The sequence below is a fragment of the Triturus cristatus genome, chromosome 9, assembly GCF_964204655.1.
Source record: "Triturus cristatus chromosome 9, aTriCri1.1, whole genome shotgun sequence".
Taxonomy (NCBI): domain Eukaryota; kingdom Metazoa; phylum Chordata; class Amphibia; order Caudata; family Salamandridae; genus Triturus; species Triturus cristatus.
The window spans coordinates 371778858-371795753 of record NC_140592.1 but is presented as its reverse complement, the minus strand read 5'-3'; the positions used below and the strand labels follow the sequence as shown (position 1 = coordinate 371795753).

The following is a 16896-nucleotide window of genomic DNA, read 5'->3' as shown; positions in this document are numbered from 1 at the left end:
CAGGGGCCCCATCCACTGGACAATGAGCTGCTGAAATTGCAGAACGCACTGCATTAATCGACCGGTATGCCAGCCCATCCGTTGCCAATTCTGCAAGGAAATTTAAAATGGGAACGACGCCTGCGACCACGGGATCCAAGTCCCTTCGAAGACACCAACGCACCCACTTAGTCCACGCGGACCGATAGCGTTTGGAGGTACTGTCTGCCCAGGCCTTAGACAAGAGTGTCTGAGCCGGTCCCAAAAGACCTGGGAGCGACCAACATCTCCTGAAAGCCTCCATGCCATGAGGCGGAGAGAGCCTTGGAGGATGAGGTGATGCTGCTCCCCGTCTGGATTGAGAAGAAGATGAGGAAACTGGGGGGGTAGATTGGAGAATCCCAAGAAAGTTCCAGAAGAACTGGAAACCAAACTTGAGACCTCCAACACGGTGTCACCCTCACCAACTCCACCCCCAGGTGCCTGACCCGGGCTGCCGTCCTCACCACCATCGAGAAAGGCATACCCCTACTCCTGGCCCCAGTCCTGGAGGAATGTGTCCGTGGCCTCCGCTAGGGGATCTGGCCTCCAACTGAAGAAACGCGGGAGTTGGTGATCGAGGCGGGACACAAACAGATCCACCGAGTATGGTCCCCAGAGGCCGTTCAACCACCTGAAGACCTGAACATCCAGCTTCCACAGGCTGGAATCCATCAGATACCTGGAATGCCAGTCTGCCACCTGATTGGCCTGGCCTGGGAGATACTCCGCTGTCACGGAGATTTGCTGAGTTAAGCAATATTCCCAAAACTCTTTCGCAAGATCCACCAGGGCTCGAGAACGAGTACCCCCCAGGTGATTCACGCAACGGACCACCGAGAAGTTGTCCATTTTTAGCAAGACACATGAGCTCGCCTGCTCCTTGGTCCAGCAACGAACTGCAAACGATCCCGCCAGGAGCTCTAAGCAGTTGATATGCAGCTTCTGCTCCTCGGACGACCAAATGCCGCCTGTGGAGAATTCTCCACAACGGGCACCCCAGCCTGACCTTCTGGCGTCCGACTCTATAACCAAATCCGGTGTCGACCCGACGATTCCTCGGCCGTTCCAGGCCTCCATGTGAGTCAGCCACCATGACATTTCCTCTTTTACCTCTGCTGAAAGAAGAACCGTTTGATTGTATGACAGACCTCTCCGGAGATGATGCGCTTTCAGGTGTTGCAAGGCACGATAGTGAAGGGGCCCTGGAAAGATTGCTTGAATTGACGAGGAAAGGAGACCCACCGCTCGGGCAATCTGCTGGAGGGAAGTGTGAGTCTTGCCGATGGTCTGCCTCAACACGTGCCGAATTTTGGCCAACATCAGAGACGGCAGACTCAAGGAGGAGTGGACCGAGTCCACGACGAAGCCAAGGAAAACTAGACTCTGAGTCGGCGAAAGGACCGACTTTTCCCTGTTGATGACCAACCCCAGACCCTCCAAGAGGGCAACCGTCTGCTGCAGCTGAGCTGTCAACGTCTGGGGACACCGAGCCATGAGCAGGACGTCGTCTAGGTACACTATCATTCGCACACCCTGGCTCCTTAAAAACTCTACCACTGGATGAAGCACCTTTATGAAGCACCATGGTGCCGAGGAAAGCCCGAATGGAAGGGCGGTGAATTCGTACATTTGACTCCTCCAGCGAAACTGGAGGAACTGTCGGTGCGGAGGATGGATGAGAACCACCAGATAGGCGTCCTTTAGATCCAATCTGACCATCCAGTCATTCAGAAGAACATCCCGGAGGAGATGAATTCCCTCCATTTTGAAATGCCGGTAGATCAACCACCCGTTGCATTCCTTGAGGTTGATTACCCGGCGCCTCCCCCCATCGGTTTTGTCCACCAGAAAAATGTTGGGGTGCAGAGCTGATCGACAAATGGCCCCTTTCCTGAGCAGCGCGGAAACCTCCTCGTCGATCAGCTGGGCATCGGCAATGGAGAAGGAAATGGGATGTGACCGGTTGCCTGGGAAAAACGTGTCTGGAAGACCCTTGTTATGTTGGACTGGGCCTTGTCCAAAGAAGTAAACGTGGCTACAAATTTGCCCAATTCCTTCAGGTAGGGGTCTCCGAACAAGCCCCCCTGCGCCACCGCGCCCGCCTCCGAAGAGGCTAAGTCGCCCAGTTTCGGGTCCAGCTTTATTAGAAGGGAACGCCGGCGTTCCATCGATAGGGCGCAGTTGGCGTTACCCATAAAGACTCGCCCTCTGCGTCCAGTTCGACAGGACGTTGGGGGATATGGTGGAGCCCGTCACTTTAGCTTCCTCTGCCATATCTAGAATTTTGGTCATCGGACCTATGGCGTCCAGGAGTGTATCCTGACAGGAACGATCGATTCCCTTGCGGGGGTCCTTCATATATTTGGCCAAGAACGTAGCCATCTTCGAATCTAACTCTGGGGTAAGGGCTACCTTCCCCTGCAACGTGGTGCGTGGGCACTCAGCCCTGAGGCACCCCGTGCCTACTTCTCGAGTGGCTTGCGGAGACAGCCCGCCACAAACTTGGCAACCTTATCCCCAGGTGCCCAGGCTGCGGATCCAGCATACCTGTGGCATCCTGCGGCAACGTGACCAACGAACTGGCCAGGCGCCAAGAACGCGAAGACCCCTCATCGTCCGAATCCGTCGGGGAGCCTCCGTCGTTAGATGGGGAACCAGGTGCTGTAGAACCTTGTTGTTCTGACGGCGGAAGTGGCGCAGGGGAAGGTAGGACAGTTTTAGACAAGAAAGCGCTCCCCAGGCGCTCAAAGGCATCTTTGTCCACCCCCTGCGCCACCTCCGAGGCACCCTCATCACATACCTTCTTAGGGGGTGGGGGGGATCAGGCGCTCCTAGATGGGCTTGCGCCAACTTGGCGCACTCCACCACAATGCGGTTGGAAAGGCGCTCCTCCATGGGGCCGGCCACCTCATTAACGCATCTATAGATTGAACTATCCACGGCCTCAAAGAAGTCATCTACAGGGAGGTACTGGGCAGACTCCTCCTCTTGATAGTAAGTGCCCTGCTCCATCTTGCCACTACTTGAAAGTGAACCCCAAGCCCAAGAAGGAGGGGAATTCTGACAGGCACCTGGACAGGCTGAGCCTGGACCGTATTTGTGCAGACCTGTGGACTGCCAAGCTCTTGGGTGCGGGGCAAAACCGCTAGGGACTGCACTTATCCTGAGCGCGCAGGCCTTCAGAAACTGACGAGGCCGCTCCACCACCCGGCACGCTCCCAACTGAAAACAGAAAATGTGCAAACCTGCCCTCAGGCGATTCCGCGGTCAAAGCGCTATTACTGACCCGAGCGGGGGTTCAAATTTTAATCAGGGAGGAGAATACAGACCCCGGAGGGCGTAAGTGGTGTGGCGGCAGGGGGACAGGCTCCGGCGGTGCAGCTCACGCAGGGCATCTCCTCATCTAAGGAACCATGCTGCGGGAGCAGCGAAACACGAGAGCTCCCCCTGACGGGCGTCAAGCACTGCCGCAAGCGGGCCGGCCACGTAAGAAGCAAGGAACGCTCCCGCAGCCGTGAGGGGAATCTGCAAAGGAAAAGCAGGTGAAACACTCAGAGTACAAGCGACCCCCTCAGCGTCAATTACCAACATGGGCTACACAGAACTATAACAAATACACATCTAAAACCCTACAGATGAAGAAAAAGGAAATAAATGGACTTAACTGGCTGCGAAGAAAGAGGGGGATTACACAAAATGGATGACCTTTCTACCCAGCATTGACACTATGGAAGGACTATGCTACCTCATCCCCCTATGGACTGATGGGATTTGTAGTTCATTGACGGACTTTGTTGGTTTTTTCTTCTTACGTTTTCCTTTGGTATTGAGACAAAAAACGTTTTAGTGCTTTTCTGGCTGCTGTGTTTTGGTTCTATAAAATAAAGCGTGGAAAGAAAAGAAAAGCATAATCTGAGCCTCCGGTCCCGACATAGAATCCTAATGAGCTTAGGTGCAAGGGTTCAGGTGGATTTAGTTGAAGTATGATGAATTGGTATTTATATAGTGTATTTATATATAAATGTTACTGCTTTTAAGAATGTATATTTTATAGACTGTGTCTAAACATTAATAAAGTATGAACTGAAAAAAATGAATTGAGTTGGGATGACATCTGGCTGAATATTCTAAATCAACTCTGTGCGCCACCCCAGCATTGAAACAGTGAGGTAGCCTGAGAACACCACACTTGCTTTTGAGAATAGAACATTCTCATCCCATAATTATTTTCCAAAAGACACCTAAGCGAAATTTCTTGATACTGACACACTTCAAATTATTTATATCATGCCCGTTTATCACCCATAACCATGCTAAACTAGAAATAAAACCATGCTATGGCAAACTGTACAGCACATTTTGCCTATTCAATTTGTTTCCATCTTCACCACAAGTCTGTGTGTCACCTTGTCAGTGGAGAATGTCACAGCTGGCAGTGGGTGTTGCAGGTACCAGTCTCCCCAAAAACATTTTGGAAACCAGCACTTATGATATTTCTGTGTGCAAATTAAGGACAGGGCAGTAGGGAAGGTGTTACACACATAGTCAAGTGACAGCCATTTTCTGGAATTGCATTAGTTGGTAAAGTCAATTTTGAACTTGTGCTTCACATGTAATATCAAACATTAACCTTTTACATATTTGAGTGAGTTCGGTCTTTTATTAAGATCACATAAAAAAATCAATGAGAAGTGTTTTTTTTTATTCTCTAGTGTTAAATGTTTTTTAGAAGCATCACTATAACACACCATGGGAATATCACTACATTTTAGCATAGGTACTTGGCATGTGAAAGGAGAAGGAGAAGAAGTACAAGGTGCTGTCTAACAGGGAGCTACAAATAGGTCAGCAACTGTGAAAGATTCCCTGCAGAATAGGCAGACGTCAACGAGCAGTAGAAATGTGTGTGTCTCTCGGGAGGAGGGATTCCATGCAGCAGCCTCATTTTCTACTCATGGTACCCTCAGCATACAAAATTTCTAAGCCCTCCCCTAGACTTCTAGTTATTCCTTCCAACGAAAGATCAAGCATCCGTCCAGGTGGGGGAACCAGAGCTCCACACTGGCAAGTGGTGGAGGTATTCTCTACAAGCTGAATCTACAGGAGACTGGTGAGAGGGATGCAGCAGATTTATGGGCATATGCACACCTTCATACATGCATGGGTGTAGGACATTCAGTTATTTGTTGAGGGAGGTGAAACCCTACCCAAGCAGCAGCCACAATTGTTGTCATGACGAAACACAAGCAAGCCCTAAATTAACCTGTGCTGAACCCTTTGTTTGGTAGCTTGGCACAAACGCAGTAAGGCTTAACTTATAGGCAGTGTGCAAAGTATTCATGCAACAAATATACAGCAATAAAGTGTAAAACGCAACCCATGGAAAATTCCACACCAATTTAGAAAAATAGAGCAACATTTAATAAATTATTTGAGACTAAATTGATTTAAAAAAAATCAATCAGTAGAACAGGAGATATGTAAGTGAAAATAGTGCCACAAAGCACCAACTGTGGTTATCTAGTCTTGCAGGAGCGGGAAAAAGTCTCAAGTTTAAGTCAACCTCAATGGAGTGCGGGCTGGATACAGGGACTTAGTTAGCCCCATTGAACAAAGTACCTTAAATACTTACTGTGCTGGGTTCAAGGTGGTGGAGGCTTTTCTGTCCCTGAGGCTCAGATCTGGAGGCCAGTCAACTAGCCCTTGCAGTCACTCAAGAAATGCTGCATCTTATTATGGAAAACCAGCATGTAGCTGACTGCATCCTGAGAGTATTTCCTGGAAGCTTGCTCTCTCCCCTCTCTCACAAGGCTGGGAGATTCCCTAAGAGGGTGTTCACAGAGGAACTCAAATGGGCTAAACCCAATCCCCTTCTGTTGTACTACCTTATAAGCTCGATACCTCCCTCTAGGCAAACAGCAATAATGGTAGAAAGATGTTCCACTGCTGCTTCATGGGCTCAGCCAGGCCCATTATCATGCCCTTTAGAGTCTTATTACATCTTTCATCAAGCCAGTTTGTTTGAAGGTGATAGAGTGTTAAGAACTTGTAGGTTACCCGACACTTATCCCACATGGACTTCATGTAAACTGAGATTAGTGCCTCTGTCGGGCACCACTTCCTTGGACAACCCCAAGTGGGTAATTATCCCCATCAGGGTCCTAGCCACTGCAGGTGAAGTCACTAACCTCTGAGGGACGCTCTCTGGGTACCGTGTGACATGGTCCACCAAGACCAGGATGAATTTTGACACCCACCCTCTCAAAGGGATTGCCAACCACAGGCAAGGGAAAAGGGAGATTTTCAGCTTCTCTCCTGTTTTCCAGCCATCCCGGCAGGTGGTACAAGACCCACAGAATGTACTGAGGCTGTTTTCATCTGCTATCAATGGAAATGGGGTGCAAGCCTGGCAAAGTTCTTGTCCTTCCCCAAATATCCTGCCAAGGGTATATCATGAGCCACCCCTGTAGGAAGGCCCTATATCAGTGGGGAACCACCAGCACATGGGGCTGCCCCAAGTCCAGGAACCTTTGGCCTACTATATTGAAGGCCATTTTCCCAATAGATGAGGTGATCTTCAGAGTTACCACCTGCTGCCTCAAACCCTCAGGATGGGGAACCACCAGCACATGGGATATCCCAGGCCCAGTAACCTTGGGCTTACTATATAGGAGGTCATGTTCCCAATAGATAAAGTGATCTCCAGAGGTATCACCTGCTGCCTCAAGCCCTCAGGGTGGGGTATTGTTTCTGCACTTTTCCCCAGTTGGACCGCTCTCAACTTCCTTCTAGAAAGCTCAGACAGGTCTCCTTGGGCAGCAATGTCTTCCCTGGAAGGCTCCGGGACAACCTCCTTGAGTGCCCCATCAACCTGGTTGGTGGCAATTTCAGGGGTGGTTCCCCACGCTTCCTGCTCTTCCCCTTCTTGGCAGCTGCCTGGGCCATTCTTCCAGGCTTCCTTGACTCCCCTTTTGGATTACCATAGAGCAAGCCTACCATCTTCAAATGAGACTTGAGCCCCACTTCTTTCCAAATAGTGTGCCTTAGGTCATTGCCTAACAGACAATCTACAGGCATGGAAGGATCATAGCTATTTTTAAAGAACCTACGACTCCCACCCACTCAAAGGGATCCAGAGCCACTAGGTTTTGATTCTCACGGTTGTCTTCGACTATGATCTGGTAGAATGTATTGGGGTGACCTGCTCTGAGGACACCAGATGATACCTCACAGTAGTCACACTGAGTCCTTTGTTTCTAAGAGCCTCCACCCTTCACCCATTGATGGTGACTTACTCCCTGTACTTAGAAGTACTGAAAGGCATATGGGTTTTGGCACCATCTCTCTATCCCTAGGGACACTAAAGTAACCACGGCTCTGTCCCCAAAGCTAACTAAAACTACCTCCTCCACAAGTGCTGCACTACCCACCCATGGGGTGCTGTGCCCTCTTGGTATATTTGGTGTCTCCCTTGAAGTGCCCTAATTTGTAACTCTCAGATACAGGGACAAACCACCCTGTCTGTTTGCTAAAAACAACTTTCCTTTGGGGTCTCAGACTGGGTCTGTTTACTGTTGTTCCCTTGGAAATTATGTTGGGTGGCTTTGGAAAACTCCTTATTTTTAGGTGTTTCTCCATCTTAGTTCTGGTTGGGCCCCTGACCACCCTTATGGTGAACCCCATCTCCCACCAGGTGTCTTTTTGGACACTCTGATGTCAACCTAAAGGTCTGCCTTCTTAGCAAGCTCCCTGGGGTCTGTGAGCAAGACTGTGGGCAGGTTGAAGCCCACAGGGAAACTACAACAGGTCTCTTTGCCTTAAAGTTCTTTATGTTAGATATGGCAGGTAGCACAAAACAGAAGCTTCTTGTGCACCTGATTATTATGCGCTTTTATGAGGAGCTTCCAATGCACACTAAAACGTGCAGGGCAAGAGTGAGGAGAAAGGCCAGCAGGATTTTTTTACAATTTCAGAGAAACTTAAGTATGTAAACTCCTATGAGCACCAGCAAGTATTGGAGATTCCCTGGTTTTAAGAGGGTACAACTACAAAACAGGTGTATGTGACAAGAGAGCACAATACAGCAAGACATAACATGTACAAATAGTTGATGGATTAATCTGCACCACAGAACTATTTGAGTTTTTAATAAAATGAATAAATTCGAACCCCCCTGCCCCCAAAGTCTGGGAGGGAATATACTCTCCTTGAAAGTAATAAATGAATGTTGGTGGAATATACACAACCAGCAGCACAGGGTAAGTGCACGTGATTAAATTGAACTAGGGGTTCTGATGATTTAACAATGTACGGATATGACGTGCAGACTTGTGGTGCAACTTGGTGTAGTTATATGCTTTCCGAATCGGCCCCAAAAAATGGGGGGGGGGGTGGCGGCATGGGGAAACAAATGAATGAAAAGTAAATAACTGAGGCGCCACTGATCGTTTCCTATATAGAGAATACAGTCATTTTGGAAAGTGGATCAACAACAAATGCCTTCATCCTTGGCTCCTATCCAGAGCTTTATGGACGGCGCCTAACAAACAAGGGGCAGGAAATGTACTTGCTTTTCAGGTTACAGACATGCAAAGACAGGAGAAACTCATTGTCAGTGCCAGAAAATCGAGCAAACTAGAAACAAAGTTTATGCCTACTACCCTGGTCGCTGTTTTCCTGGAGAACTTTCAAGACTACAATTCGGGGAAAATGTCATGTCCTTTGTCATTTAAAAGAATGTCTGTCCTTGTTTTGGATCGGCAAGCACACACAATTAGACAGGGTGGGCAAGGAGGGGTGGGGTGAAGGTACCAAAAGTGGTGGAGAGACACTAAAATTTATCTGGAGAGACCGGGTGGGCTGGAAGAAAGTGAAGGTGAGAGAGAAGGAAGATCGCAGGTTAGTAGAGATACAGAGAGCCAAACAGGACGGAGAATGGAAAGACTAGAAGAAAAAGAATAAATTGGGGAAAATGGGGCTTGAGACGGAGAGTATAAAAGAGAGGGTGAGGCATCGAGTGTGGGAGGGGAGCTGAGAGCAGCAGACTTGGCGCCCAGCACTTCTCTACAGTGCCTCCTCTAAGCAGGTCGCAGCAACTGTCTCCTAGCTCAGAGCTGCAGGTGGGGCACTGAGAGCTGGTGTGCCTGCATCCCGGGACTCCTCCACCGAAGTGAGGCATGGCACAACCTGAAGGGGATCCGGGCACCAGGAGTTGGATGATACCACTGACCCAGTACTGCTTCATGTTCCTGGTACAGGGCAGCATCTAACTGGTGAGTGTATTGCTCAGGGAAGGGCATGGCAGCTTTAGGGTGAACTCTATACCTCGCAGTTGGGGGGGCAAGGCCCCAGAGATGGCAGAACCTTTGCTTCGGAGCCAGCCAAACAGCTGAGGGTAGGAGGCACCGCGTGGTGCTCACAACTCACACGATTAAAACTGATGCCTTTTTTTCTACATACATATAGCACTTCCTAGATTTTACAGCTTCCACTCATTCCCGGTGCTGACAGAAAAGTAACCCGAGGTGCTGACAAAGCTTACAGGGGTTGAAAATGGGATGTATTTTGTCACCATAAAGGGGTGGAAGAGAGCCATAGCAGAGCACACCAAACACGGCCACCCCCTTGCTGCTGGCCATCTGTGGGCTATGATCGACAACGCAGCAGGGGGACCCGCAGAAAAAGTACAATAGAAAGTTCGGTGGGAGGGGGGGGCGGGAAGAAAGACAGCATGGAGAACTAGAGGGGGCGGGAACAAAGGGAATATGGACAACGTGAGGGGGCATGAGCAAAGCGAACATGGACAACCGGAGGGAGGCGGGAGCAGAATAAAACAACAGGAAATTACAAAACAAGCCAACACAAAAGAAAAAGTGTGCTTACCAAAACACATGGCCCATACCAAAAGGTTCCGTGTAGCAGGGCGGTAACAAAACAGCCACAAGGCGGGACAACAGTACTCTATTTCCCAAAACTATGGAATTTATAAAGGCGGACCAAGCAATCAATGAAAGTGGTAAGTGTGTGGTGGGTGTCTTCAAACTTCCCAGTGGGATTACAGCATGCCTCGCAGAGCAGCCTCTAGGCTCCACCTAAAAAGGATTTGTCAGTTTGGAATGGAAAACAGCCACAGCTGCAATGTCCCTAGCAGGAAAGTAATGCTAATAGTAACACATCTCCACACATGATTTATCACACAGAAATCACCTTTAAAATATTTTGGGAATTCAGCCATGTCTCTTCAAACATAATCTCACAAGTTCTGAAAATACACACATTTAGGTCTTAAATATACAATCTTGACATACGTACAATAATTCAACCAAGAAAAAGGCTGTTATTTAGTCGGCTGGGATGCACACAGGAGAACTACTAATAGGTAGCTGGTGAGCTATCAGCAGTGCTTAATTTGGTTTAAAAAAAAGTAAGTACCATGGCCGTTCTTAGGAGGCCACTGCAGCCTGCACTACTCATTGCCCCTGCCAGCACTGCCAATAGTAGTACCAACACAACCACTAACCATTGCACTTGTACAAGTGTGACAATTCAGACTATTCCAGGCCACCCAAAGCTATAAGAATGGCTTGGAATAGTCTGAATTGTCTTTTTATTTTTTTTTATTTTTTACTTTATTTTCATTATTTGAAAAAACAAAGCAAGTCGTGGCTTTCATCTTTCGATAGATATACAAAACAGACAGCAGAGACAAAATACATAAGAATGAAGCGAAGAATATACAAAAGATTAAATCAAATGTACATTCAATTGTGAGTCCTGGTGGGGAAAAAAAAAGAAAAAAAAAACAGGGTAAAAAAGCTCTGCAAAGACACAGGTCCTAGATGACATGGATAAAATAAAAGACATGAGAAGCTTCACCATAGACGGAATCAGCGCTTGGACCATTCCTCTAGAGGGGCCCAGATCTTAGAGGCCAGCTCCCTCCTCCTTAGTAAGAACACTGAAGATTCCAAGTTATACAATGCAAGCATCCTAGCTCGTCAATTCACAAAGGTAGGGACTTCTAAGCTTAGCCATTGAGTTGTAATACAAAGCCGGATCATAGCCATCGCTATAAACAAGAAAGCGACAACATGGCTAGGTCTTCGAGCCCTCCCAGTGACCTCACACCCCATTATGACCATCTCTGGGGAAATTATTACTGGTATATTAAGCACCGTATTTATAAAAAAACTCCACTTCACGAAGGAAATTGCCCAAATTTGGTCACAAATAAAACAAGTGTATGGCATTGGCAGCTTGAAGCCCGCACCTAGCGCAGCAATTGCCCTTCCGACCACCCCACTTTTTGATCTTTGCTGGTGTATAATACAAATCGAACATTGCCATATAGCTTTGAGTGCACAGGCTGCCGGAGACTAGGACATGGCTTGCTAATTCCAAAGCGGGCATTATATCAACCCCAGTCTTACCCAACTTCCCCTCCCACTTAGTATTCTGTACGTCAAGATCATCCGGAAAGCCAGATAACAGATGTTGATATACGGTTCTGATTCTAGCCCTCCTTTGAACTAATTCAATGACAGTAATCTTATCAAACATTGTGGGGGTATTACGATGGCATTTATCAATAAAGCTTCTAATTTGAAGATATTTAAAGAAATCTTGGGTTTTTACATGGAATTTTTCCCTTATAAGAGAAAAAGAAGCCATTGCCCACCAGAGCATAAGTTGCCTATACTAGTCAACCCCAATAGCTGCCATCTAAAAATGACCTGATCCTGAAATATAGGGGGCAAAACACCCACAGCATTAAAGGACGTGTAGATATTAACCTTCGAGATAGCCTATTTATAACAAATTTTCCGCCAAACCAAAAACAAAGCCCCAATAACTTTGAATCTTGTTTTTTTAAAGTAACTGGGGTTCAATATCCTCATTAAGATACCATTAGCCGCCTCACCCAAACCTATCTCATATATAGATCATCTACTGGACAGTGGGATAGCTGCCCTGTCTCCAACCAGCATTGGCCCAAAATGTTGAAGCATAGCTGACCAGTAGTATAATAAAAAATTGGGGACCGCCCAACCCCCTCGGTCCTTAGGAAGGCACATCCACTTGGCCGCCCTGCGTGATCGGTGGTACCCCCAGAGAAACTTGTAGCAAGCCCTCTCAGCACTGGCCAAGCTCACCTGCGAGAGCTCCAAAGGAATAGTTCTAAAGAGGTACAAGAGCTTTGGAAGAACCAGCATTTTAAGTACATTACTGCGACCATGTAATGACAAATGCAAGTGATCTAATCTTTCCAACTTAGAATTAACGGACTGAACCACTGGAAGAATGTTCAGATCAGGAATATTAGTTACTGCTGCAGTAATTTTGACGCCCAAATAAACTGCTTCCATGACAACAGGGACGTCAGAGGGAGACATCGTAGCTTATTGAATAACCTGCGTTTTGGAGACATTTTACTTATACCCTGATAGTGAACCAAATTGTTCAGAAAGGATCTTTAAAGCTGTGAGAGCAGATCCAACTTCGCTGGTCAAAACAACGATATCATCGGCATAAGCCAGCATCTTGTACTCTGTACCGCAGACCCTGACCGGCAAAATATTTAAATTCCCTTCAATTTTACTGAGAAATGGTTCAATGTACAGGGCAAAGAGCAAGGGCAAGCAGGGGCACCCTTGTCTGGTGCCCCTACTGATGTTAAATGGCCCTGACTCTGAGATGCGGATTGTTGCGGCTGGAGAAATATATAATGACTGAATGGCCTGAACAAACTCAGTGTTAAAGCCCTTCCAGCGGAGCACTGCTCATAAAAACCCCCAGGAGATCCTGTTGAACGCCTTCTCGGCGTCCAACAGGATCACACCGAGGGGAGACCCCGTGACCTCAGCCCAGTCCAATAAGGCAATGACCTGCCGGACATGGTCAGCCGTATCCCTGCCCGGTATAAAACCATGCTGGTGCAAAGAAACTAGCGGGGTGATGACCTCTGCAAGTCTAGAAGATAGAATTTTGGAATATATTTTGCTATTAGTATTAATGAGTGAGATCGGTCGATAAGATGACGGATTTAGCTCAGATTTGTCTTTTTTCTTAAACAACACGATCGTAGTTTGTTGCCAGGAATCCGGCTATGACACCCCCCTGTGCTGCCCTAAAAACTAATAGCATATTCTGACGAACCTCTGAAGAGAACGCCTTGTAGAATTCTAAGGGAATGACATCTGGGCCAGCAGCCTTCCCATTGGCAAGAGATGTTATTGCTGCCTCGACCTCCTCCCAAGTAATTGGAGCAGCGAGAACCTCATTCTGCCCTGTTGTGACTTTAGGGGTGTCGATGTTCTGGAGATAGCCATCGGCCAGATGCTCCCTCTGAAGTCGAACACTCGCTTCCTCATAGAGCATAGAATAGAACTTCTTAAAAACGTCCAGGACCCCATCCTGTGTCTCCTGAATAAGACCCTGTTGATCCTGAACTCTTACAATTCGATTTGATACATTTTTCTGTTGTAATCTCTTAGCAAGAATTCTGCCCGAATTTTCCCCAAACTCGTAAATCATCGTATAATATTGCACATACTTTTGGGCCAGATCTTGACCAAAAAATTCCAATAACTTAGCCTTAGCTATGGCCACCACTTGTTGGCTCTGATCAATATTAAGGCCATCCTTAATATTACGTGTTAGTGCCATTTCTGCCACCCGCAGCTCCTTCACACGACACTTAGTCTGTTCCTGTATAGTCTTCCATCGATAGGCAGCAAAACTTTTAGTCTCACCCTCTGAGTTCCGCCTTAAACGCGTCCCAGACTGTACAATCAGAGGCGGTTTTCCTATTGATATTTAAAAATTCCGTTATCCACTTTATCATGTGATCCTAATAAGATTGGTCCAAGAGTAGCTTTCTTTCAAATGTCCATGGTCTAGGGACTCTAACCTGCTGACCCCAAGGACACTCGGCAATCAATGGATTATGGTCCGATAAGATTCTTGGGGATATTACAATAGACGCTACCCCTACCAACTGATCAGAAATAAAAAAGTAATCCAACCAAACCATTTTATTATGGGGGGCAGAATAAAATGTATACCCATCTTCGTCTTTGTTATGCCTTTGCCATACATCAACCAATCCATGTTCTAACACTAGAGTCTGGAGGGCCTTGAAAACCCTGGGTTTCCTACCAACATACTTTTGGTCACTTATTAAATTAAAATTACTTGCCAAATTAATATTCACATCTCCACAAAAAAACATTGGGTGCGGCCATGCTGCTAGTTCTAAATTTAAACATTTTATGACTTCAGGGTCGTCCACGTTTGACCCATATATCATACAGACAGATAGAGATCTACCATTAATCACCAATTTCACTACAACCCACCTGCCTGTAATATCCTCTCTGACTTTTTTACAGGATCCTACACCTTGTTTTAGCAGAATGGCCACACCTCTGATCATGGATGTCTGTTGAGAACAAGCAACAAGATCAAAACCCGGAAACTTCAAACATTCCCGCTTCCCCCAAGGTATATGTGTCTCTTGCAGACACAGGATCTCCACTTGCATAGTTTGCACGATTTTTGAGAGCAGGGCCCGTTTTTTCCCATCATTCAGGCCACAGATGTTCCAAGAGCTTATACGCAATCTACCCTGCCCCATTCAGACCCAACGTGAGACCTAATCGCCGCTCAAAGCAGATATGCCTATTAGTTACAGATTCTAACATAAATTCTAGCATAAGACAAAGACTGCTATTGAAAATGCCACGACTATAGTTTAAACCAAACGCGTTGATCACCCCCTGAAACCCCCACCCCTCCAATCCAATCCCCCCAGCCATAAACCCTACTTCCCCCCCACCCCCTGACCTTCCCAAACCCTTCACCCCCCTTATGAGGCAACAGGACTGAGGTCCTTATGATGGAATAGGCTGGTTCCCCCCACCCTCTCCCGGACCCTTCCCCCACTTAACCAATATCGGAGGATCTGGGCCGATCATAACCAAAAAAGAAAAAACACAAAGAAAAAACAGAAACCCCTAACGACCGGCTCAGCCCCCCGTCATAATGCCTCAAAGCCGCTGTAATGGTTAACCAAGGAAACAGACATATTTAATTAGATAGAATACAAAAACTCCTTCGCCTGTACTTCGGATACAAAAAACCTAGTCTGGCCCTGATAAATTATTTTCAGCTTCGAGGGATAAAGCAGGAAAGCTTGGGCCCCCTTTGCTTGGAATGAGGCTATTAGCTGGCGTAGCTGCCACCTCCGCTCAACAGTTGCTGGACAAAAATCTAGCCTGACAAAGAATTCTCAATCTTTCCCAGCCCTCTTCCTAACTGGCCTGGCTAGGTCATAAATCTCCCTGGCCAAAAAATTATTTAAACAAATTAATATTGCCCGAGGCTTGTCGCCAACTGAGCCAGCGTTCTGCCTTTGTTTAAAAGGGAAGCGATGCGCACGTTGAACTTCCAGTTGCCAATCCCACTGTGTGATATCCGGGAAAGCTTCGGAAAACAGCTCCACCACAAACTGCCTAGTGTCCGATCCCTCTCTGCCTTCCGGGATTCCCAGAATTCTTAAGTTATTTCTCCTGGCCCTGCTCTCTAAATCAGTCAGCTTCCAGAGCATATCATCCCTTTGCACTTTAATCAAATCTGTGAGTCCTTTCTGTGTTGTCAACTCATCCTCCAAAGTGGAAATCCTTTCCTCAGCCTCTACAATCCTAGCAGTGATAACCGAGCATGTTTTGGCCACTCTTCGGATTGAGTTTTGCATCCTACGACAAGCACCCTGTGTACGAGCACTCTCTTGACGTGTCTCCTCACGATGTGCCATGATAGTCTGATAGATAATTGACAGCGCAATTTCCCTGGAAGGAACGTGAGGGGGGTCCGCAAAATTACCCCCGGCCACTGTAGCAACGTTATCGCCTGTACCAGGCTGTATGGAGAAAGAATATTCCCAGATCATTGAACCCAGTGATCCCTGGTCCTTACTTGGCAAAAGAGCCCCTTGATCTTTCAATTTCGTGGCTTTACGAACTGTACGAGGATCACGTGGGGAATTTTCATCCTTGGATAACTCATTGGGCCGCCAGTCTACAAGATCACTATGATCATCTGTACACTCTCTATCAGGACCTTCATCCTCTGACGAGCCTGTATGGTCAGACATTGAATAGAATTTGTCTCCCCCTTCAGGCTCTTTAATAAGACTATTAGTATCCAAAGTGTGAATTGGGGGTGCCCCTTGGAGGGCTGGAGTTCCGAGAACAGTGCTCTGGGTGAGTAATTCAGAAGTTTGTTGGGTGCAAATGGCATGTGGGACTACAATTCCCATAATGCCACTCACTGGGAAAAGAGTAGTTGACTGGGATTCAATATTCCCTTCATGGCCAATTTCACATAATTTCTTGTTGCCCCCAGGCGATACAATACTATTATTAAGAGTGCCCCCATTGAAATCCAGTGCGTTAATTTGAGTCTGTTCCTGAGACAAAGAGCAATTTTCCTCGAAAGTGGGGGCCGATGAACTGCCTTTGTTCAAAACACTAACAATGGATATACCAGAAGCAGGAGCTGCACCTACCGATTTTCCCATATCCTTCGGCGTTTTTACTGGAATCGACTGATCTCGCTTGCTGGTTCCCCCACCCACTGGGGTCTTGACTCTCCCTGCTTGAAGTTTGAACAATGCCGGCAGGCTTTGCTTTCCCTTACCGCTCACAGCAGGTACCGATTGCACCGGTTGCAAGTTGGCCAGATCTCCGGCCGTCGCCTCATCCCCCCCCCCTCCCCCCCGAGAGGCGTACAGCTCTTTCACTCAGCTGACAACTTTTCCGGGGGTGATTGTTCGCGTAGCAGGCGCCCGTGTTTCCCCGGCAGCATTCTTTGCCT

General features: G+C 47.4%; 1 protein-coding gene across 3 annotated transcripts in view; it reads left to right on the top strand.

Annotated features, from left to right (window-relative positions):
- Positions 1-16896, top strand: part of LOC146797969 (cytochrome P450 2B19-like) — a 500784-nt gene that overhangs the window by 40385 nt on the left and 443503 nt on the right. Inside the window, exon 1 of one of the 3 annotated variants that reach the window (XM_085625187.1) lies at positions 9132-9293. The exons of the other annotated variants lie outside the window; for them this stretch is intronic. The gene's annotated coding sequence lies outside the window, so the exon portion shown is untranslated. Of the gene's footprint in view, positions 1-9131; positions 9294-16896 lie in introns of those variants that run through there. 3 annotated transcript variants of the gene reach the window in all.